The sequence below is a fragment of the Agelaius tricolor genome, unplaced genomic scaffold (genome assembly GCF_023055355.1).
Source record: "Agelaius tricolor isolate 1412-34295 unplaced genomic scaffold, bAgeTri1.0.p SCAF_6, whole genome shotgun sequence".
Lineage (NCBI taxonomy): Eukaryota > Metazoa > Chordata > Aves > Passeriformes > Icteridae > Agelaius > Agelaius tricolor.
Window position 1 is genome coordinate 38,191,753 of NW_027269266.1, and position 24,462 is coordinate 38,216,214.

The window sequence follows — 24,462 nt, forward strand, 5'->3', positions numbered from 1 at the left end:
ATCTGCTTAATAAGTTTTTATTTAAATAAAATAACATATTTTAATATATGTTGCTATCATGCTGTTTTAAATATTGGAAATGATAAACACTGGGAGAGAATTAAAAATTTAAACTGTTCCACCATCTGTGCTGTTTGTTTGTTTTTCACATTTCATTCAACTTGGAAAGTGAAAATAGATTATTTTTTTTCTCTTTTACTTTTCTGCGTTAGCATGGCAATTCAGCATCTGTGCTACAAATATTGCAAGGGTATATTTATCTCCAGACTGTCAAATCAAAAAAATGCTTTTCTCATACAGTTATAAATAAGTAAATAAATAAATAAATAAAACCTCAAACGCAGATATCTTGGCTTAATTAAAAAAATTACATGATTGGCTCATTGTTTCAGATTTTTATGTTTGTAACTTTCCCCAATATACTACAGACAAGCCTGGGATTACACAGCTGGTGTATATCTGATGTACTTGACAAAAGCCTTTTGCAAAAAGTTTGTCAGCTAACCAGGACAAAGGATGCCTGAAGAGTGATGATAAGGTCTTATCCTTGGTAAAGTGCTCTATGTTGCTTTTATGTGATGGCTGGAAGACCAGTGTGAATTTTTTTATAGGCCCACCTTAATGCCCTGCCCACTTGATTGTTGTAATTTAAAAGCACTAAACTTTTTAGTTGCAAAATCACTGAAGATGGAAATGAGTTTCAAGGTTCAGATTTACTGCAGAAGAGTGGTTCTAGCTCTGATATCCTGTTACAAGTTTGTTTTCAGTTGGAATATCTCAGAGGCATTCTTCTTCCATATTATAATGAAGAAAAATCTGAAAAACTGAATCCTGAATTGATGTTCTGCCTCACAAAGAGAGGTCATGTCCCAAGGCCATTTAATCCCTCAGAATCTGACAGAAGAGCAACTCCTCACTGAATCACTTAAATTATAGCATGAAAACCAAAAATAAATCTGTTTGATTAGCAGCAACAAACACTTTCTTTGTTCCATGTTCTCAGGCACAATGGCTAGAGATCAATGTCATCTCTAAGCTAGAGTAGATTCCACGCATTCCTCATAAAATACTTCCAGAATCATGCCACAATCATCCCACATTTATTGATTCCAAGCCTGGATTCAGTAGCAAAGATCTAAGCCTGAGATCTTTGTTTTTTTCTCAAAGTAAAACAAAATAAAACCAATTTCATACAGTGCAAAACTTCAAATTGTTAGCATTCTCTACTTACCTCTTGGTTACGTTTCCCCTGGACAATTTCCAGCAGCCATTCCACTGCAATTCACTCATTAGCTGCCGTGTTCTGAATTTCAACTGAACTTTTTAAGTCTATAGTAAAAGAGATGGAAAAAAGAGGAAAGTTAAGGTTCAAACCTCTTCTAAAAGAATAATTTTTTTTTCTTGGCAATTTACTTTGTGTAGATCACACAGATTTACTTTGTGTGGATCAGAGCAAGAAAAACACCACTCTACCATTGCTCCCCCCAGTTACAGTATAGTGAGTCAGGATAACAAGAAAGACCAGGGAATTAAAAAAAAAGGAAGAAACTGTCATTTAGAAGGAACATTGGAAAATCTTAAAAAATGACATCTTTAAATGTGATATAGAAACGAAGAACAAGTGTAAACAAATTAGACTTGCCTTACATATGAACATGACCAAATAAATTTTCTTTATCCTTTCATTTGCCCTCGAATTTTGATAAGAATTCTCTTGCATGCTAATTGCCTGGGGTTTGAAAGGTCTGACACACAACATTCATGGTAGTCAGTTCCACTAATAGTTCTCCACTCTTCTTCTTCAAGTAAAAAAAAATCACACTTTTCAGAGACATAATTTTCTTACTCATTTTCTCAGAGGGGGAATTAAAATGCTAAGTCCTTTATTCCTTAGCTTTGATGAGTCTGGAATGGATATTGTGAATGCGGTATTGCAAATTGGCAGAAAGAGGTTATTTTGTCTGAATTTTTGAATTAGCCTCTCTCAAAGAGTCTAATCAAACCTGTCACTCTTATGAAGACTGACATGGCCAACAAGTGTGCTGCTGAAATGCAACCTGCCAGACTTAGCAACTCCTGCCACAAACGCAGCTGAAAACCTGGATTTTCTATTGATCCCAACTTGGTTTTGCTATAAGGTGACTTCTGTAGCTAGACCTTGTCGATATTTGTGTCAGAAAGGTTACTGCATGTGTTGTTCATGTTCAATTTGCAAAATGTTGAAGTGACAATGATGGGGTTGTTTGAACATTTATTGTTGAACAGTGAGAAACAACGTATTTGCTGATGTCAAGGAAGAGTCTATATGTGCTCAGACACCAGCAGGTGCAGAAGTAATTTATCTATCCTTCCAAAAGCCCTCGGAAAACTCTTTTTCAGGCTCTCAAAAGAGCCTTAGGCTCAAAAATAGATGGTCAAATACCCTCTGATTCAGAAGTAAGGTGTGTTTTACTGCAATTCATACTACAAAATGAGTGATTTTAATTTTCTTTCTCTCTGTGGGTATGGCTTGCAAACATATATTCCCTTGTTTCCTCTCTCCTCTCTATGGATGTTGCACTTTTCCTGCTGCATTCAGCAGCATAGCTTACGCTCAGATCACAGCTGGTCATTTCAGGGCACTGGGAAGTTTCTGAATCCTCCAGACAAAACTAATAGTTAGATTTTAAAAAGAAATATGAGATTGAGGCAAGCAGGGGTTACTGAGTTTAGGGGGGATGAACAGCTAACTCACTTCACCTCCAGCAGTAATCCAAGACTGGAATTTGGGAATTTTTTCTCAGGCAGGATCCAGTAGGGAGTTTTGTCTGAATAGGGATGTCAGGACTGTATCTTTACAACACCATCCCTTACTAAATCTGAATGGTATCAGACCCGTTCCAGGGACTTTGCTACATCACTTTAATGTAAGTGAGCAAGCAAGAACAAAGGAATCTATATAAAGTGGACAGAGCAAAAAGAAACAGTATCTCAGCAAGTATCTGTGGGTATGAAGGCTATAATAATATTATTAAATACCTAAATGTTTCCTAATCAATCCAGTCAAGTACCTATTAAAAAAAAAAGAAAAGCAAAAAAGAAAAATCTTTTTTTTTTCCTCAGCTATGGTGGTGCAGCACCTGCCATTAGCTGTGGTGGTTCCTATTTTCATATTGTCTGACAGTAGCAGTTGGACTGAGCCAGAGCCAGTGAGGCCGAGAGGCAGACTCCCTGCTTCCACAAAGCTGAATTTAATAAGATGAGAACAGTATGCCAAGATGGTGAACTCCCTCCCTAGCACTTATCATGACACTAGTCACTCAGCAGGGCCCTTATTGCAGCAGTAATCTGGGTGAGCCTGGCAGAGCATCCTGCTTACAAGTTCAATATAATAGAACAGCAGGGCACTGAAGGCCTGGCAGAAAAGCTTAGCAAAGTTAAAGCCTATTACACTATGCTTGAAAAAAATGGCTCTCAAAATATTATATGCCGAGCAAAAATCTGGACATTACAAATGCAGTGACATACTAAGTCTCCTCTATAATAGTGCACTCATTAGCCTATAGACACAAGCAACATGGATTTAAAAGTCCATAACCTGAATGGAAATGGATATGCAAATTCATCCTTTCCTTCTGCTTGGTTTGAATTTAATAGGCAGGACTAGAGTATAATATTTAGATAGCAAAAACAAACCTGCTCTGAGCTGTTTAAAGTTGTTGAAGTTAGAAAATCCCTGCTCTGCATTTTATCTCCTTTATATTTTCCTAAATAACAAAAATAATTTGGAAGTAATTACCCATCTTACTTGTATATACTGGGATGTGAACATGAAATCTCAACCTGTACAAGACCTATGGTAAGGAAAATGTATCAGACACATCTTTAATGTAGCAACATATGACCACATGCCCAATAGCATTTAAATTAAAGAAGTACAAACATTTGAGTGTGAGCTGTTCACAGTAGTATCATAAATCAGACTATATTTTCCACTGGATTATTACTTATAGGATTGAACATTTTAAGTCCATTTTACTCCTCTCTCCATTTTTAGTTTCAGTGGTGTCTGTTGTTGTACAGACTTGAAATGAATCAGGAATGTCCTGATATTACCCTAAAAGATGTTCCTTAATTTGAACAGCATTTTGAAAAGAGAATTTTACTTGTTGGGAATTGCCAGAAAAATATTTCCATCTGGTCAAAAGACCATAATGAAAAGCTTCCCTGAAATGAATTCTAAAATGATAAAACAGATAAAAAGAGATAGAAAAAGAAGAGGAAGGCATATACTCCTCTGCAAAAACTTCACTTCTTGTGGGAAGATAAGCGTGTAATCTGTCTATTTTTCAAAGTCAACCAGACCTTTTGCCTGAACACAATCCTTAAAGCTATATGACATGCCTTTGGGTTTCCCCTATACTGTATATTCACCAGAAGAGCACCAGAAGAGGTCTCCTGTGGTTTCTGCACCATATACATATATCCCATATCTGATAGAACTGCATGTCTTTCCAGCTGGAAGGAACCTCAAGAGGTCTTCAGTCCAACACCCTGCTCAAAAAAGGATCAACATAGCATTCAGAGGATGTTGCTCTGGACTTTGTCCAGCTAGAATCTTCAAAACCTCCCAGGATAGAGATTTCATCATTTCTTTGGGCCCCTCTTTCAATGCTCAATTATTCTCACAGTGGAACAATCTTTCCTTACAGGAAGTAAGGAACATTGAAGCCTTTCGTATTTCATTTTATAGCTCTCAATCATCCACTGTGCTCCTTAGCAAAGAAATTATGTTAGCCTTCTAAAAAACTACCTCTTAGGTATCAGAAAGCTGCTACTAGACACCCCACACCTTCCCTAAACAATCTTGTTCTCTAAAGAAGCACAGTCCCTTCAGGTTCTCCTGACAAGACGTGTGCTGCAGCCTCCTCACCATCTTGGTAGCTCTCTGCTAGACTTGCTGACATTTACCAGCATCTTCCTTGTGCTGGAGAGCCCAAAACTGAAGGCAGCCTCAAAAAGTGGCAGAGGGGAATTATCACGTGTTGATCTAGTGGCTACACTCTTGTTGAAATCTCCCAATGCACTTAGACTACTGCCCACCAGGACCCTCAGGTCCTTTCCAGAATCTTTCAGTGCTGGTGTGGCAATCTGTATGAAGAAGGGTTAGTGATCTGGTGACTTTCTTGAGCTGCTTAAAGAAAACTTTATTTCCCAATGTTGCTTATGTGATTTGTAACAGATTCCCACTACAGTGTTGCTTTTCCCAGCCTCTTCTCTGATCATGGCTCACAAGTCCTCAATCACTCTACCAACTGTTCCACAAAAGAGCTCAATACATCCAGGCTGCTTCCTCACATAGACAGAACCCCTCTTCCTTGTCCTTGCTGCCTGTTGTTCCTAAAGAACTTGTGCGTTCCTTACAATGCAGAGACCCTGCCACATCTCAGTTATTCTTATGTTGCCTCAGTTCTGCACCTGCACACAGAGATCCACCTCCTCCTGTTTGCTTCCCAGACTGTGTGCATTTGTGCACAAACACTTGAGGCAAACCTCCTTTTAACCTGTCTTATCTTTCCTGAGGGCTCTCTTGCTCCTGTCACCCTGTCCCATGTATTTACTGCCCGGACTGCTCTTCCCTCACTTATCTGCAAGCTGTCATCACCATCCCCTGACATACCTGGTTTAAAGCCTGTTGGCAAAGATCATATGTGTGGATATTTTGGATACTCTAGGGCACCTCAAATGGAAAGTACTTGTGTTTAGACAGTTAAATCCTGCCTTTAGTGTCTGGGCCCAAGACTTACAACTGCTTCTGTCTGGTCATGTCTATTTCTCATTTTGTCCTTCCAGTCTGTACCATTTCATTGATTATTTAAACAGAACAGAGAAAGAACATTTTAGATGCAGATTTTAGGACTGTTTTTGAAAAAGGCCTTCCTGTGTGAAAAAAATTGACTTCTTTTAATCCCCCAACAGAATCTAGCTAAGTACTCAAGCTTCAGAGCAAACCTAGCAAAACCAGCTAAAATATTCCTACCTTAGCACAAGGGTGAACAATATTTGTCAGATGTAATAAACACAGGAGGTAGAAGAATTTTAGGTAACACACAGCCTGTAGTCAAGGTGCCTGAGTACACTAATAGCCAAAATGGCCCTGGCCTGCCTCAGCTGGAATCTCCACCCACAACCACAATTCCAGATGATCTACTTAAGCTCAGCCCTGAGTGTTTGCTTCTTTCCTAAGATTCTCTGGAGGAGTGCTGGTTTTCAGCTCAGCTGATGCTGTGCTCCTGCCTTCCCAGCCTGAACCTTCCATGTGTCCAGCTGACCCCATGAAGTGCCTTCCCAGCCTGAACCCGGGGTGTGCCCGGCAATGGCTGGACCTGACTCTGACCTGCAGATTGACTTCCTGGCTTGACCTCAGACCTGCTTCATCATCATGAACTTGCCTGCTGATTGCAACTTTTGCTTGGGCCTGGCTACTACCTCTGGGCCTGCCCTGCTCAGGGTGGCCCCTACCTGACAAGACCCCTGCCCTGCTGACCCCTGGCTCCATTCCCCTTAGGGGCCCTCTGGCCTTTGCTGGCCCCTGATGAAAACTGTAAATAAGGTTAATGCATGGTACTGGGAGCTAAGCATGTAGTCAAAGCATTACTGTGAAAACAGCAGAGAGACAGCACTTGGAATTTTACTGTAAAAGAGAAGCTTTCAAAAACGACACTTGCTTCCTTTTTAAGTTTTCCCCTACAGTTCAAGACTGCTGGCTAACTTTAATATGTATTGATCTACTACCTTTGAAAGCCTCTACTTAAGTACTTATTTTCTTGCCTCAGACCCTCTCTGCAGTAACTTGTTATATTCTGCCATGTTGTTATGACAAGTGACAGTCTCCTAATTGAAGCACTTTAATTTAGTATTGGTAGACTCAAGTCTGTTTTCCACTTGGAAAGGGATGCTTTGTGGATTTTGTAGGAAATGTTAATAGTTCACTTAACCCAGAGAGGACATTCTGTATAGTAAATTACAATCCATCATCATTCTTTAGATTTGTGACACATCTGTGTAGGCAGCAGAATTGAGAGAAATTTCATTTTTTTTGTATCTTGTCCCCACAGCAAACACACTGGGGAGCTGAAGATATGCATGGTGTCTTATGACCCCTGCACACTGTAAAGACCAATCATACCTGTAGTTCATCTGAAAGGATTCCAAATTTAGCATAAGGTTAAAAAAATACAACTGGTTTATAAAATGAGCAATCTTAACTCTGCCCTGCAGTATGTTTTGGGATAACTATTAAACAAACTTATTTGGATGTCTCTAGCTGTAAATTACATGGAATTTATTTGTAAACACACTGGCATTAGGAATTTGGATTACCTTTTTTTCCATTGTCATTTTGAAATATACAAACTTTTGTTCCTCACTAGTAAGTGAGCTTTTATTAACTGATAATGTACATTAGCAAAAAACTCCTGGCTAAGGTTAGACAGCTTCATGCAAATGAGCCTAAGAGCCTGAGAGAAGGGCAGTGTCCCAGAACACTTTTCAGGGCCTGTGGGCATGACTCACATGGATGGAAGCAGCTAAGCCTTTCATGTCAGCAGAACCTCAGTGAAAAGGCACTGTAAGAAGCCCTTTGCTTTGCTCTGTGGGAAAGCCTCTGGTGTTAGAAAGCCAGGATACCACTTATGTCCTCCTGTGCATATCCAACAAGCAAGAAGAATACATACAGAGCACTGCCAAGTCTTACCAAAGCAGAATTTTTTTTCTCTTTTAAGTCTCATTTTGGGCAACTGGTTTTAGTTTTGTAACTTATCATCTAACAATGAAACATTGTCAGGCAAATTATATGTTCTGGACAGAGTTAAATGCTCTTGGTAGATTTTGGGTTATCTTCTTAATATTAGGTTGGTATTCAACCAGTGTCACATGGAGGATAGATAACATTTTCAAATTATTTTGTTGCTGAAGCCGAAATTACTGACCAAACTTTTCAAATAAACTTCTAATAACACTGGACATCAGGACTACTGCAGAAACCATTAGCAATGCAATTTCATGAAAGAAGAAATTCCTTTGGATATTCTAACTAATGGGACCAGTGTACTTGTTGCAAGGAAGTGAACAAATGAAAGCAACCCTTGGACAGAAAGCACTATGTATGTAGTGTTACATAAAGCTGAGTGTGCCACTTGGCTTCTGCTATAGCAGCTGTTACTCAAAACCATATGGGAATTTCTGAAGACAACTTTTATTCTGAATTTCCTCATCCGACTTAGCAGAGATGAATACATAGTAATGAGTATGTATACTCTTGATGAAATTTCAAGAAAAAGGAGTTTCAACATTCTGAAAGCAAAGTCTTAAGGTCTTTGCATATTGGATTAACTTACATACTTAAGACAAATCAAATGAATGTTTCATTTTGTGAGACCAGACAGCTAACACCTCACAGACTAAAACACCAGCTGCCAGTTTGTTTGTTGGTGTTTGGCTTTAAGTTACTGCGTGCACTGGGAGGCAAAGAATAAACTTTTAATTAATGTCAAATTTATTATTTCACAATTTGAATTTTAGTCAAGTTCACATTGAGTGGAGCAACAACCTGAGGCAAATCCTTGTGCTCTTCTCTTAGGAAATGTTTTCCTACATGTACTTATTCCACTATTTTGATGTGAAAGATGGACAGTGGTGCTTTAAAAAATCCACTACTCCTTGAGTTCCAAACATCAGTGCCAGAGTAGCTGATCATGATTTGCTTTTGATGATGGCTTCAGTTTTTTTTCTATTGATATCTATTTCCAACAGCAACTATTCCAGCTGTGCGTGCAGTACATTGTAGTTATTCTTACACATTCCCCAATTGTGTCCAATGACATAAAAGGCCAAGATTCATCATTATGGATTTGTAATGCCATAGTCCAAAGATAGATTGGCATAGTCTATGACAACATCACATCTGAAGAAATCTCAATACAATTTTTGTGTTCAAGACAAAATAAATATATTCTACTTGAACAGAATGTTTAAGTGCTGTGCAATGGACAGACTCAATGTGGTGCATACTAAGCCAATAATTGCAACTGACTCTAAACCCCTTTTTTACCAGACCTTAGCACTGAAAGTTTAAGCTATTATTGTTATTTGTACTCAGAGGTAGTTTAGATATGGGGAAATAATCCATTCTCATTTAAAAAATAATTGAAGTGCCTTTTGCATGGCTTATGTAAAAATTAACTTGTTGGTATATCGTAACATTTAAAATTATTTAGATGTTTGAAAAATTTTATAGTGTCTGATAATAGTAACTATGGAACTGCTTGCACAAATGCTGTTTATAGTGTATTTCTAGCAGGCCACTGATAGTGACAACAGGATATCCACAAAAGGGATTCTGTTAATCAGAAATAAACTGATTTGCTGAACTGTGCTGTTGGGTAAACCATGCAAGAAAGAAAACCAGTTGTTTGACTTCAGTGTCAAATTTAGAAAACAAACAAAAGGGTTGGTGTACCCAAAAAGGGATTGTTTTTAAAAACTATTATTCTGTGTACATCATATATTTAAATTCCTTTTAAAACATGACAATTAATTCAGGAAAGAAATTAATTGATAATTGAACATTAACAACCCCAGTTTAAATAAAAATAATAAAAGAGATTAATAGGATTTATTTCAGGACAAAGAGATCTTAATTTTTTCTTGCCCAAGAATGATGGTGAATCTGCAGCTGAGGCCTTTGTAGGACAAAACCAACTTGTAAAATAGCTACACATCAGAAGTTGGTGGTTTGTTGTTTTTCTGGTTTTGGTTTGCTTTCTTTTTTTTTTTTTTCCTAGGTTCAGTCACTGTTTTTAGTTTATTCAGGAATGAAAGCTAAGTCATCAATATTAATTTGCTTTTTCCCTCTATCTGGGAGATGTACAAAACTCAGTCCTTTCACTTGCAAACATTAAAATGATGATAGAAGTCCTACACTGTTAGCTTCCTATAAACAAAAATCCATAAATCCAGTGTTGCCTGCTGAAATAGGATCTGGTAATATGATTTGAGGGAATTCAATCAGCACATTTTAGGTTTTATTTATCCTATATTATAATATTCAGACCAAGACTGAGTAATTTCTCATTGAACACAAACAGGCACAATGCCTATTTTTCAGATTTTAGAATGTACTGAATATGTAATTTTATATTTTCTCTCTAGCAGTATTTTCAGCAATGGTACTAGACCACTTCTAGTTTCATCTCTTGATTTTCCTCCTGTTAGCTGGCTGGTTTAAATCTCAGTTCTGTCTTAGGAGTTAAACTAAGTCCCTCCAAATATGAAAAGACTTTTTATTGGAAGAGCTACTTAATGCTTGTTTATTCTGAAAACAAAAGAATGGCATTAAATGAAAGTGTGCTTGTATATTTGATTCCAACATTGCACAGAGCAGATGAGAAGTGAGACAAATGAGCAATGCTCAAACTTACATACTCTGCTATGTGAGGGTAGTGGGATGGATTTGTGTGGACTTACACAGTTAGTGTAAATTACAGCTGATCTGACCTGCAGTCACTTTCATGCTTGTCTGTGCTTTGTGGTACTGCTAAGGAGCTGCTCAACTGTTCTAAGCCCTTGACCTTTCACTTGTCTAAAGTGGTAAGTGTGAAATTTGTGACCAGCTGTACTTTGGTGCAATTTCAGAGCACATCAAGATGATGGCAGGAGATGGATGAATTCAACTGGATAGCCTAAGAGCCAGCATTACAGACTGAAATTTTGAAATAAGATCCTTAGAGAGAGGTTCATCTTTATTTTACACAGTATCAATGTTGTTCAATACTTGCTATTGTAATAAAATTATACTTATAATCAGGATTTCAATTTCAGATGTTTATATTTTACTTTAAAAGGAAGATTTATTTGAAACTTGCCAAATAAAACCATCTTATCCTCTCTATAATTTCCTCTGTGGTCAGCAAATTAAAATGAGTAGGAACTTGTGAATGAGAGCTCACCGTTATATATTTACAAAGGTGTAAATGTCTCTGACTTAATGTCTCTGTCTATGACTTTACATTATGAAAAAAAATTACCATCATCTCAAAGTAAGCCAATACTAGGAAAGATTCAAATCTCCATATCAATTTTCTAGTAGGATCACACTTAACTATTTTCCACTCCTTGCTACAGATGGATAGAAGGCCACAGGTGAAGAACATTTGAGGATGGTACACCAGAGACTTTTCTTTTTTGATCTTGACTCATGGTGGGACCCAGCCATCACCTCTGTGCCTGCCCTGCTCTGCTGCCATGGGCAGTGGGACAGACCCTGCCTGACAAGGTCCTTCTCTCCTGGCCTGCAATACTCTGGAATGTGCTGTCAATAAAGTTTTAAATCCATGATAAAATTAATGAATAATTAGTTAATAAGAAAATTTAATTTCTGATTCAGTGGACCAGTGGCAGTATTTCTTGATAAATTCTAAGGGAGAAAAAGAGCCAGTTCTGGGCTCTTCAGTACAAGAGGGACATGGAGTTCCTGGAGTGGGTTTAGGGAAGGGTGACAAATTTGATTATGGGACTGGAACACCTCTCTTAGGAGGAAAGGCTGAAGGAGCTGGGCCTGATCAGTCTCAAGAAGAGATGGCTGAGATGGGACCTTGTCAATGTTCGCCAGTATCTAAAGGGGGGGGTGCCAAGAGGATGGAGCCAGGCTCTTCTTGGTGGTGCCAAGCAATAACACAAGAAGTGATGAGCAGAAACTGATGCACAAAAAGTTCCTTCTGAACATGAGGAGGAAGACCTTTACTCTGCAGATAAGCAAGCACTGGAACAGATTGCCCTGAGAGGGTGTGGGTATCCCTAACTAGAGATATTAAAGAACCCTCTGGACACAATCTTGTGCAATGCGCTCTAGCACGGCCCTGCTTGAGCAGGGAGGTTGGAACAGATGATCCACTGTGGTCCCTCCCAACCTGACCTGTTCTGTGATCCTGTGAAAAAAGTAGCCACACAAAAAAAGCTGTATTGAAGATGGCTTCTGTTCACATACTTGTAATTTGGAAAACAAAATTTGTCAATGAGGCAATTTATGAGCTACCATAAAGAGGTATTTTCTGCTGTAATATTAAACTACTCTTCTAACATTAGGCATTCAAAATTCATGACTTACATCCTTGCAAAAGATAGTAGGGGTGCTCATTCTAACTGGAGAGTGTACACAACTTCTGCTATCACTGGTGGAATTGTACCCAAGCCATATCCTTGTTTAGCAGGTCTTTTGTTTCAAAGATTATAATTAGCACACTTCTTATTGCTCCTAAAATCCAACTAATATGGTATCTGAAAGATACTTAGAGGAAATCTGAAAGCAAATTTTCAAATCAGTGCATAATATGCATACTGAAATTAGCCATACAAATAAAAGCCAAGCATGACTCAAACTTAGCAATACATATTATGTGGCCAATATAAAGAATTTATTTCATAATTGAGGTTTTTTATGGTTCTAAATGTGTATGTTTGATTCCGATATGAATACTAGAGTGACTGTCAGTCAAGAGAATATATGAAATATATAGATCAGATTGACCCAAACAAACAGTCAATGGCTTAGAATCATGAATGTTCATGAGTATCTTGGACCTATGCTATTGCTTGGACTAATTTATCCATTTATTCATTCTTCTACATTATGTAAAAAGAACACTTGGATGTAAGCTCAGATAGAAGATGCTACTCAAAAATTCCCTTCCATATCAACTGAGTTTTTTATGTATCAGAAAGACTAATGAATATGGAAAGCTTAGTTTTGACAACCTGGAAAAAAACAAGGTTAAATGCAACCCCAAATATGGCTTAGCAAGGAAGTTAATGACAATTGTAAAAAATATGCTTTTAAAAGAAAAAATACTGAATATTTAATACTGCAAATACATAGTATGTAGAATTATGCCTGAGGGCTCTTCTGCTATGGTGAGTGGATTTAATTTAATTTTAGAAGGGCTGAAAAAATACTATACAGTACACACTTCTCCAATCTGCCAAGTTTTTGTTATTTTAGAAAAGCAGAGAGGAGGTTGCACAACTAATGAGAAAATCCTCAAAAATAATTTCAGTAGGAGCACAGTAATACAATGTCCACTTTGCAAGCAGCACAGCAGAGAGAAGTGCTACACTGACAGTAGAAGGCATTTCATTCACACAATTATTTTTACTTACACAAGAGACAAAATCATTATCATCAAGCCTGCTTTTACTGAGGTACCTGTGAAAAAATATTAAATTAACTTTTCATTTAACACTATAAATAAATCTTAAATACTTTGCTATATTAGAAATGAAAATAAATCAACCCCCAAACCAAACATACAAGGAAATCAACCAAAACAAAAACTCAAGACCCCTCAATGAAGAAGGTTTGCTGAAGTCATGTGTTTTGGTCAAAGTTTGTAATTTTTAGTGGTTTAGTAATTCAACTTGCACCAATGTAATGTTATCTCCATGTGAGTTAAGTATTTAAAAAAACTTAATGGCCTATAGAAAGCTGGAAACAATTTAATGAATACTTTCTGTAAAATCTTATTTATACTCTCTAATTATTGTTTATACAATAATATCTTCTATAAATAAAAAATATTATGCTTGTACAAACACAAAAGGTAGATCAAGTAATTTGTTTGGAATATTGAAAAAGTGAAACTCTTCTCAGAGGTGTACCCTTTGCATTTTGTCATGCATGTCTGCAGCCAATCTTAGTAGCTGAACTGCATTACCACTAATGCCTGGTTTCACTGAGACTTCATGTAATTTATAAGCTGCTAAATACGTTCAATAAATATTGGCTGGCCACTCAGTTAACCTGCATTTGCTTTACTTGTGCAAGAGAACTGGAATGACTGTACATATCCAAAATTATATTGTGCAGTATAAGATCTATAGGAGTTTGGAAATACACAAAACTTTGTACTCCATAGAATACAAAGATTTACCAGTGTATTCAGTCAACCCTTTGGAATCTATGCAAATATTTACATATTATATTTGTTTCACCATGAAACCACATAAAGAAGGATATTGATTACCCTGTCTTTTTATCCTAGCACTCTTAACAAGGTAATAGAACCATTTCTCTTCAGCATGCTTCGAAAGTCAAATATTTTGACACTTTAGAATTTTTTAATTATCTGTTATGAAGGTATTAATTAGTTCACTGCTTCATCAAATATAACTAGCTATTTGTACAAGCCTAGATAAACATCTAATTCTGTATTCATAAATAGAAGGATTATATATATATATATATGTAGATATGTCAGTGAAGTGCTGTATGTAACCTGCTATTGTGTCATGTAACCCTTGGGGCATTTTCCTTTACGTTCACAGTCAGATTTTGATGTAGAAGTGAACTGCATATATGATTCAAATGGGCTCCAGGCAGATGCTCAGATTTTTTCTGAAAACATATAAAGGCTTCAGGGAAACATCTTCCTTTGGTGATCATAAAAGCACCACTTGCATATTTCCATATGGAATATCCTCAGAACCTTGTTCACAAACATAGGGAGAACTGAGAAGCAAACCTGAGTGGTTCTGGCACCCTAAGGATTTTGGAGATAATAACTGTGAAGAGAAGGTTCTTGTGTACATAGCAATGTGCTACAAATAGTGGAAGATATCTTAGTATTCTTAAATGTTGGGCAGTGCTCTGCTCTGGTATTTTATAAAGCTAGATATTAATTTTGGACTAGACAGATCTTTCCATAATTGACAATCACCTGTAATTACAAGTTATAAATGCTTTAGTTTAAAGCATTTATTTAGAAACAAAATACTGCATATATATTTATAAAATAATAGTATTACTAGTAGCAAGGTAATGGATGGTAGTACTTATTAATTTGAAACTGTTGGTGGTTTCATAGCTGTTTTATGAGAAAGTTGCTGTCCTTTGCAAAATTGTATTAAGAAGTTAATCCTATCATTACATCATAACCACTACTAAGTAAAAGCTGGTTATGTTAATCTAAATTTTCATTTAAGTAATAGTGATGGTGGGCTAAGGGTGGGAGAAAGCCCCTTTTAAACCAGCCTCCAAAACCATTGGTTAATGGAGCTGCATTCAAATATCTTTTTCCACATAGATCCAGGGTCAGTATAAATGGAAGTGACACATTTCTTTATTTGTATTGCTGAAATTCCAATTTTTTTTTCAGTTTTGCAGGGTCTCTCTCCTATATAATTTGGTTATACATAGTCATCTTTTTCTGTGCATCCCCTGACTTATTGCTTCCAAGGTGGTCTGCATTTCAGATTTTGTGATGGGATATTGCTTTGTTTTCCTTCTGTTTTCTTTTTCTCCCTCCCTGCTATTCTCTTCAGAGACAGAGAATCCATCATACATCCACGCACTTCAGGTAAGGCATTTTGCTTGTCAGTAAATTCTAGTTTAGAGAGCTAAACTCTCTTCATTGGGCTTTCTATCATGTTGTATCCTATGTAGCAAAGCAATTTCAATGCCTGTAAATACATTCTATTACCTCCACCCACCACATGATGCTCAGGACAACCCTTCCCTTGGAACATTGCTAGTTTTAAAAATTTACTTTCTTTGCCAGACCTTTTATGTGTGTTGTTGAAGAATGACTTTTTATGCCTCCTAATTGTATTGCAACACCAAATCTGTCTTCTGATTTTCTCCCTTAACCTTTTCTCTAGGTGTGCTACATATTTCAACCCTTAACATTATTTCCCCTTGTCTACCCATCTGCTTATTTTAGCTGCTTCTTCCTCTCTGCTGGATTCTGTACAGACTTCCCATCCCCCTTGTCCACTCCTTTAAACTCTCCCCCATAGCTCTGTCTATCCTCTCAGTTGGTGCATTTGTGACCCTTCTGTTCAGATGGAACCCGTCCCACCTATATAGGCTCCATCTGTTCGAAAATGTCCCACAAACCTAAAAGGGGACAGAGGAAGTTCTCCTCTACAGAATTGACGTCACTAGGTGGAATTCTCCTGGGGTTCTGGCCCCTGAGCATCGGGAGCATCTACAAACAATAAAAAGGCTTCTTGCTGAAAGGAATTCCTGGGAACAATGTTACATTACCTACCTATTGCACATATACTTCTCAGGACCTGATCCAAAGTCTAAGTCACTGGGGATTTTCCACTGATCTCAGTGGATTTTGGATCAAGCCTTCGTTCCAGAAATACATGCGTTCAAAGGATGGGTTTAAAAAATAGAAACTTCTGCCAAGAAAAGGGTGTTTAACAACTCCAAATCGATTCTCTTTGCTCAAAAGACTACGGCAACTAAGAAAATAAAATATTACAGAGATACTTCTTTTGGAAAGTATTCTTACCAATATTTCTATGCATATTGAGATTTAGTGAAATTAAATCTCATAGATATGATGCAACCTTTTGTTGGTGAAGTGGTTCTTTTGGTCATTCTCCAAATGTTGCTCAATATCTGCAGTATGTAAAATATTAAAATCTCCTTGTGATCTGCTTCAAGGGACAAGAAAATCTGGAAACAGATAAAAGCAAAAAACTCCCTAAAACGGAACCTGCTTTCAGCACTGATAAAATCTATGATGATTTTTTTTCTTTATAGCCTAAGGAAAAAACTTGTATAAGTCTATTGTGTGAAGCAAATATTTTGCTGTTCAAAATGAATAAGGACTGAAACCTGAAAATTTAAACATGCCAATGAAAAAAAGTTAAAATGTGGAGGGAAGATTAAAATTATTTCTTGGCAATTATTACTCTAATCAGTTGCTGAGGTGCATTTAAAAATGGTTAAAAAACAAGAACAGGAACTGCTCTATACTTTATTTTTGAATAAGGTTCCTTGCAATGATGGTCTCTCCCAGCTTTTTGCAACGTACAGTAGCTGCAGCTTTGTTTATCTGGCCCCTACACAATATTGTCAGGATGCATTTCCATTTTCCAAGTGACTGCTGCCACTGTGCCACAATCTGTGCTCATTTCTCGAGCAGCTAAACCCTTTGACACTGTGGTTTTTAATTAAAATTACATTAAACTTAATCAGCCAGAAAGAGGCTGCTGTAGAAGGCAGGTTTGATTGCAACCTGCAAAGGGCGCTGGGGCTGCCAACTCGCTAAAGATGTGCCGGCAGATGCCAAGCTGCTCGTGTGAGCCCCATGGTCACAAAAATGCTATGAGAGGTCAGTTCTGTCTTCACTTTTTTCTAGCACTGTCACCAAACTATAACGCATGACAACTCTTGATAAAGCTCAAGGAAGAGAAAGAAATACATTGCTAATGCAGACAATGTACCCTATTCTTTTCTCAAAGAATTGAGGGTCACAGAAAAGATGTATTTGAAAAATGTTATTTGGTAAATCCTGCAAATGATAGCACTGTAGGTCTACTTGCACTTTTAAGAATCACAATATATGCAAGGGGTTATGAAATCGGGCCTTGTGATATAAATAGTCCCCCATTCCCTCAAGATTTTTCCCAGAGTTTCTTTATTTTTTTGTTCTTGTTTGGCTTTGAAGGGAGTAATAAATGAATGAGCAGGCCTAAGAGTGCTAGATAACAATCAATTTCTTTGTAGAACTAAGACTGATATCATTGTACAAATTAGTAGTTTTTATCTGAAAATAAATTAAAGGTTAAAGTAGAGTTTTGGAGTACCATTCATAACATTTTTAGATGTTGTTCAGCAGCAGCCCAGAGCAACTATAGAATTTCTTGTGTTGATCACTGAATGAGAGTTACATATAAGGATATTGTTATTTATATTATTTTAATACATATAAAACTTAAACCAGCTGTCTCTATTATCCCCTCCTCCTCTTTGCCTCTCCCTCCACTATGTCCATTGTTTAGATCTGAACAAATGCACAATGAACAGGAAAGGTCCCAGTGATAGGATTAAGAAGTCTCTGAAACCTATTCCCGTCTTCTTGAGTTCTGTATTTTATACTCATAATCTAGAGGGTCATGGTGGTTACAACAACCATGTTTCATCTTTGAAACTGTCCAATCTTCAAAAACTGTATTGCTTTGAAATTTGGCACAGGAACAGTTAAAAAATGTCCAGGAGCCTTTTGGCTTCTATTATATGGTATTAGACTCACTAATAAGGCTTCTGAAAGCTTCTAGACAAGATTTTAGTGTTTAACTCTATTTTGTATTTCCTTATGCAGACTATTTCATTCTTCTACCTACAACTAGTCATTCAGGAATCACTTGATTTTTGCTGAGAGAATTTGATTTATTTTATGTGTTCAAGGGAACACATAACTACTGTGATCTCATGATTATACAAACTAATCAGAATGTGATGTTTCACACAGTTTTCAATTGTGTATGCCTGGAAATATGTTTACAGAAACCTGGAAAATCAGGAACAAACTGGTCAAATTAATGAGAGAAACAAGGAACAGTCAGATGAGAGATGTCATGAAATCTGAGTCTAACAGATTTAAAATCAGCAAGGGGAAACATCTAAAAAGAGAAAGAAAGAACAGGAAGGAAGGTTTCCCAGTGAATTAAGTAGTAGGATAACAAAGTTATTTTCTTACTTCATAATCAGACATATTAAATACAGTGAATGGCATTTACTGTGCTAAGATCTATTATAAACTACCAGAAAATAAATACATTGCCACTCTTATAAATTAGGAATAACACTAATTAAGGCAATGAAATCAGACTGTTCTAGGAGAAACGGGAATGCTTTTTTCAACTGTTTACTCAATGAGAAAAAAAAGAGCAAAGCACATCATGCTTTCTAATTACATTTTTGGTAGAGGAAGCAATAAAATATATCAGAAAAATTAAACTCATCTTGTGTGACACAAAAGCATAAAACAAAAATAATGGAAGTAAGAAACAATTTTTAAAGTCTGGACATCTTTTTTTTGGGGGGGGTATAGGGATTTGTGGACAAGCAAAAAAATAAACTGTGATGGTTCCATCATATTATGTCTCGAGTAACAGGGAAACATTTTCTTTCCCCTTATTCTTGCAATCTCCACTGTAATTTCCTTGGGGTTTTTGTCACATTATGTATACAGTTCTTATAATTTTGAATGTTTGTTTTGTGCCTTGGAACTATTCCTGTAACTCCAGCTTTTCTAACCATTTCCCATGACTAAGCTTTAACCCTGAAATGAAGAGAGGAAATGTGGAAAGAACTGTAACAGCAAACATCCCTCTTAATTGTTTGGATTAAATAGGCATTAGCAGCAAACATGAACCAGTTTTACACCTTACTAAATGGTGTTTATTTCATTGTATCAACTAGACTTGATAATGCATCAAGTGTGCCCAGTTTAGAGCAAGATGCATGGCAAGAAACACTGTTATTCTGCACGTGGAGCTTGGCCAGTTACTTAAAAGGATTACACAGTGGGATCTCTACTGTTTGCAGGGACTGGACCCAATAGTCAAATATTTCCTTCTAGCACAATGTTCTTAACAAGCAAGGATTAAAAAGCAGACAAAATACTCTTTCACATTTTACGTCGTCTTTTAAGCTACTTTCTATGTAACAAAGTCTGCAGTAAAGCTGGGGATAATACTCTTTACTGATCAGCCACACAGCTTTATTTGGAATAGTAAGATATATTATTTATATAAAGAGAAAAAAAGGGTAATTCCAGGAAAAGTAGAACTGATGTCTCGGTTTGTCTTTGCATCTTATCAGTAATTAAAAATCACCTTTTGTGATAGGTCTTACTAAATAACATCATATTTGTGGATTCTCTGGAATCTAATCCTAGCTGAAATTACACTGCAGTCTTTGTCTGGTAGACCATGGCCTATCACAACTCACAGAAGCCTTGTTTCAGGCAACTTGCTGAACTTATATGTTGTCTACCCACTTCTTGACTTGAGTTTTTGTTAATTAATTGCAAAGTAGTGATGGACAAAGAGCTCTACAGTTAGTGGAAGGCATAGTACATGCACATAAATTCTGCAGGCCCATAGAATGGCACAAGCCACACTTCCCCCAGGAGAAACAGAATGATGTGTACTACATGATGGGATAAAGATGGCATCCACGGCAAAGGGCAATTTGATATGGGGAATTTCTACCTCTTGTATAATTGGGGAAACCTTAGAGGTGTGATTGAATGAAGGCAAGGGTGATGGTTACAAAAAATGATGGCTTCTTAAACTAATGTGTAGAGAACCCTGCCAGGAATGGTTCATGTCTAGACCTCGTTAACCAGTTATCAGGCAGTAGGAGCAAATTAGAATTGAGCCCCTGGGTGTCATGTGACTACAATCTAATTAAATTTATTATAATTCAGAAACCAAACCAAATTAATACAAATATAAAAAGTATGACTTCTGACTGGCCTGCTCTGATGCCTCATGAAGAGGATCTTGGTAGTACTTACACACTGGAGAAGGCAGCTCTTGTGAAGCTCTGGAGCTCAGGTTATGGAAGATAAATCTAGAATTGGTTCTGTCGAAAGCTCGACAATCCAAAAGGAGAATAATATTTTTTTCTTCTAGAAAATGCCTTCCTACCAGTTGCACTAGCTACATTTGAAGTGATGATTCCTCCCTAATCAGAAAAAGTACATTAAAGACAGGATTAACATGAATATTATTAGCACTCCAGACACCAGACTCACCTTTTTAAGAGATTGCACTTTACAGGGACATCACACATGGATATTAATATTATTATATCATTCATTTGCATTATTAGCATATCTCCAACCATTGCAAACAGCTGTATGGCTGGGAAGTACCACAGACTTGCACTTGTTAGGCAGGGTCTTGTAAGCAAAACCAACAGTGAAACAAAAGCACAATTATTCTCTTGAGATGGGATACCCAGTTTTTATTTGGTACCAGCACGGCATTCTGTAAGGGATGGGCACACAGCTATATTATGTGGCAGCTGACCTGCAGCTGGTGAGAACTCAAGTGGGGATCCCAGCTGCCTCAGATGTTACAGGCAGGATAAAATTTTTACAAGCATATATATAAAAGTTGTAACACACCAGAAAAAATCATAGGCAGAAAACTGGGCAGTATAGGTCCCCCAAACACTCATGTCCAAACTTGTCCACTGTCCATACAGAAGAAAAATCCAGGCTCATGCTGCCTTTTAGTTTAAGTCCAAGCACATATAAGCCTGACATATATGCAGGTAGCACATGACAGGGGAACCTCTCCTAGAACATCCCTGCCAGATTGGCAACTAGTGTTTGTAGGAAGGCACAGCTCAGATTGCAGTCAGAGTGTGGATGCTGGAAGCAATGTGGGTGCACAGAGTCAGCTTGAAGAACAGCCTCTTCCAGCCAAAGTTAATGTAGTGCCACGTGACCAATAAAGGAATGACTGGTGCTTTGAAAGAAGGATTTTTAAAATGAAAAGGTTAAAAAGCCTCCCATGGTATAGAACTGGTGATGTGCAGTGCTGTGTAATGCACAGCATGAGTCTCTCTCCTCCCTACAATTTGCAGTGTCCCTCTTTAAAAGGCAATGCCATATCTGTTCATGTACCAGCTCATGATCAAAAGCAACATGCAAAACCTACAATGTCTTGCAGTCATATCTTAGGAGGACTTTTGCCTTCTAGCACTGTTCTCTGGCCTGAAAAATCAGCACTTGGCTCTTTTAATAGTTCCAATGGGAAGTGTTACTTTTGATTAAGCCTGTGTAACACATTTAACATCCAAGAGTCAACAATATAGCTTATGAGTTACTGATTTCTAAGTTTATCAGACTTGATGCTAAACATGAAAAAAAAAGGACACAAATTATGAAATGGCAAATGTAATTTTTCATCCATTAATGCAACAATGTGAGGTGCCTCAAGGCAATGGAGATGGTTTCTGGTGGCCAAATATCCATAATTTTTAAGATACCCACAATAAACGAAAGAATTAGTTATCACATTGAAAAATATAGATAAATACCTCTGTGCCTGTAAAGACAAAATCTTTGTTAAATAACTACAACTTCCACTTGGCTGAGTCTGCCATTGATATATCTTCTGACTGGTACCATATTACATTAGTAACCCCACTAATTTCAGTGAAATCAGGCAAGAGGTGAAGTCCTGCATACTGTAAGCACAAATAAGATCCCAGTATTTCCTAAACTAGAAGGGCAGTAATAACCTCCCATAATGGACAATCTCACTTTAAACATCTTTGAAGACAACAGAAGTGAAGTCCAGACTGTCATTTTCTGTATACATAAATTGATACAGAATTTATCTCTTTTTACTACAGAGAAACATTGATTTAGAAGACACCATCTTAACAACAGAAATATTCTGCCTGGAAATTAAATGAAAAATGCCACAGGAAAAAAAAGTAAAGAAAACATGTCTTACAGAACTGGATATAGAACATATCTTATAGAACGGCCTTCTTTTATGAAGTGTAATTTACTGTTCATAAATTCACTTGTTATAACAGCTTTGATATTTTTCAGTGAAATTTAGTAATGTCCATGACCTGAGAATAAGTGCAGGAAAGAACTAAGCTGAAGATAACTAAGCACATTCATTCTTCAGAAAGTATCTAGAGAAAACAGTAAAAATCCAATAAAACAAATTTTAAAAAAACCCAACTCAATTCCAAAGCAAAATTATTTAGATTATGTTTTTTACTTTATATTGTTCTATTTCATTCCTGACTGCTCTTTTTCTTTACAATTTTAATGTGTTTTTAAGCCACTGTAGCTGTGGACTTTAAATTTTGTGTTTAACCTTTTGCAAGTCTAGAGACATCTTTCCATCCAACAAAGGAACACATGCAGGACTCATCTGGACCTATGACTCTACTTGATACATCACCACTGATTAGGACACATAGGGGTCTATCACACCAGGAGTGTCCCTGGCAGCACTGGGTCATTGCACTCAAGGGGTTAACTGATGGCATTTAATATACTTATCTGGGGGCAGCGGTTCAAGGCTGGAAAATACTTCCCCTCGTATTACCATTTGGTCAATTAGCAACCTTTAGGCCAGAGCTATGTGTTCATATTCTCTCTTAATCCTGTCAGGACTCCTTATGCATTCACCAGTAATGGAGTCCTGTGATTAAAACCTTTCCTGGCCAGGGTAGCTGAAAGACCAGCTTCTGATTCCTCACAGAAACTCTCCTATAGGCAATAAAACAGCAGTTATATCACAACTGCTCAAATGGTAAATGTGAAGTGACTGCTCCAGTATAAGATGCTGCCTGAAAAAGAGGAGATGGGGGTAGCTCATTTGACAGAGCTGTTCACACTTTTTCTGCACAGCTGAGAGACATTAGCTTGATTTCCCAAGATCGGTGTGTTTTCCAGCACGGCGAGTTAGAAAAGCCAGCAGCCTCACAGATAAGCTGGGTCTGATCATACATGTTTCAAAGCTCAGGCACCAAAACCCATCTCAACAACAACAAAAAAAAACAACTCACAGAAAGCTGAATATTTTTACAAGGTCAATAGTTCAAATGAAGTAAAAAGAAAAAAGGCTTTAGTGACCTGTCTCTAGTCCATCTTTCCCACAATGATACCCTATCTAAGCTCACAATTCCATAGGGGTTTTTTTTGTAGATCTTTGAGCAAAATTCACTTGTTTTAGTAAAAAAAGAACAAATTATCTATGTTCACACAGATTGGAGATGACTGGTAACAGCTATCCAGTTCAGTGGATTTGGAAATTAAGCAAAGCAGGATACAGTTGGTGCTAAACAAGGAAACAAGAGATCTTATTTTTTTAGTTTTGATTGTTTGAAGCTAAAACACCTGTATTTTATACTGAATTACTTAGTCAGGAAGACTCATAATTAGCACTGCTGGTTACCCATTTACCTTACCCAGAGTAATTACTACTTCTAAAATATCAAATAAGTTTTTGAATGCCTAAGTATGGATTAAGATTTTTATCTTGGGTAGCCATTTTTTTAAACTTGCAGAAAAAACATATATTTTACCAATTTTGTTCTGTCATAGTGACTGATAATCATAATTCCTGTAGAAAAGATATAAAACATTATATTTTTGATAGGATCAGAACTATTTTAAAATGTGTGCTGTATTACAATACACTTACTCTGTGTATTATATGGAATTATAATAGCTCCACCTCTGTCAAAGAGAGTAAAAGCAGCAGAGACTATTTGTCTAGAAAAGATGGAAATCTGTTGATTTCAACAGATTTTGGAATGTGAAAATTTGGAAACCTACTCTTTTGATTCATGGTATGCAGTGAAGGGCCAATCTAAGCTAAGCTTCTGTTGCCACTGAAATAATTTATAGTGGGACACTATCATCATTAGAGCTTAATTATTTTATGGATAAAAATAGAGTACAAACATAATAAACACAGTATTTTTACTGTTTTTACCTTCCCTAGGTAGCTTTGATATCAGCATATCCCAGTTACTGGATTTTTTTTTTCAAAATTAATATAAATAATTTAAATTCTCTTGATTATAGAGGATCTTGAAATCTCACTTATCTCACAGCAGAAAAAGAACGGAGAAAA

General features: G+C 37.0%; 1 long non-coding RNA gene across 1 annotated transcript in view; it reads right to left on the reverse strand.

The window, feature by feature from the left end:
- Positions 1-24,462, reverse strand: part of LOC139591141 (uncharacterized) — a 176,848-nt gene that overhangs the window by 119,042 nt on the left and 33,344 nt on the right. The window contains exon 4 of the long non-coding RNA XR_011679566.1: positions 1,232-1,329. This is a non-coding gene — a long non-coding RNA (uncharacterized lncRNA). The remainder of the gene's footprint in view (positions 1-1,231; positions 1,330-24,462) is intronic.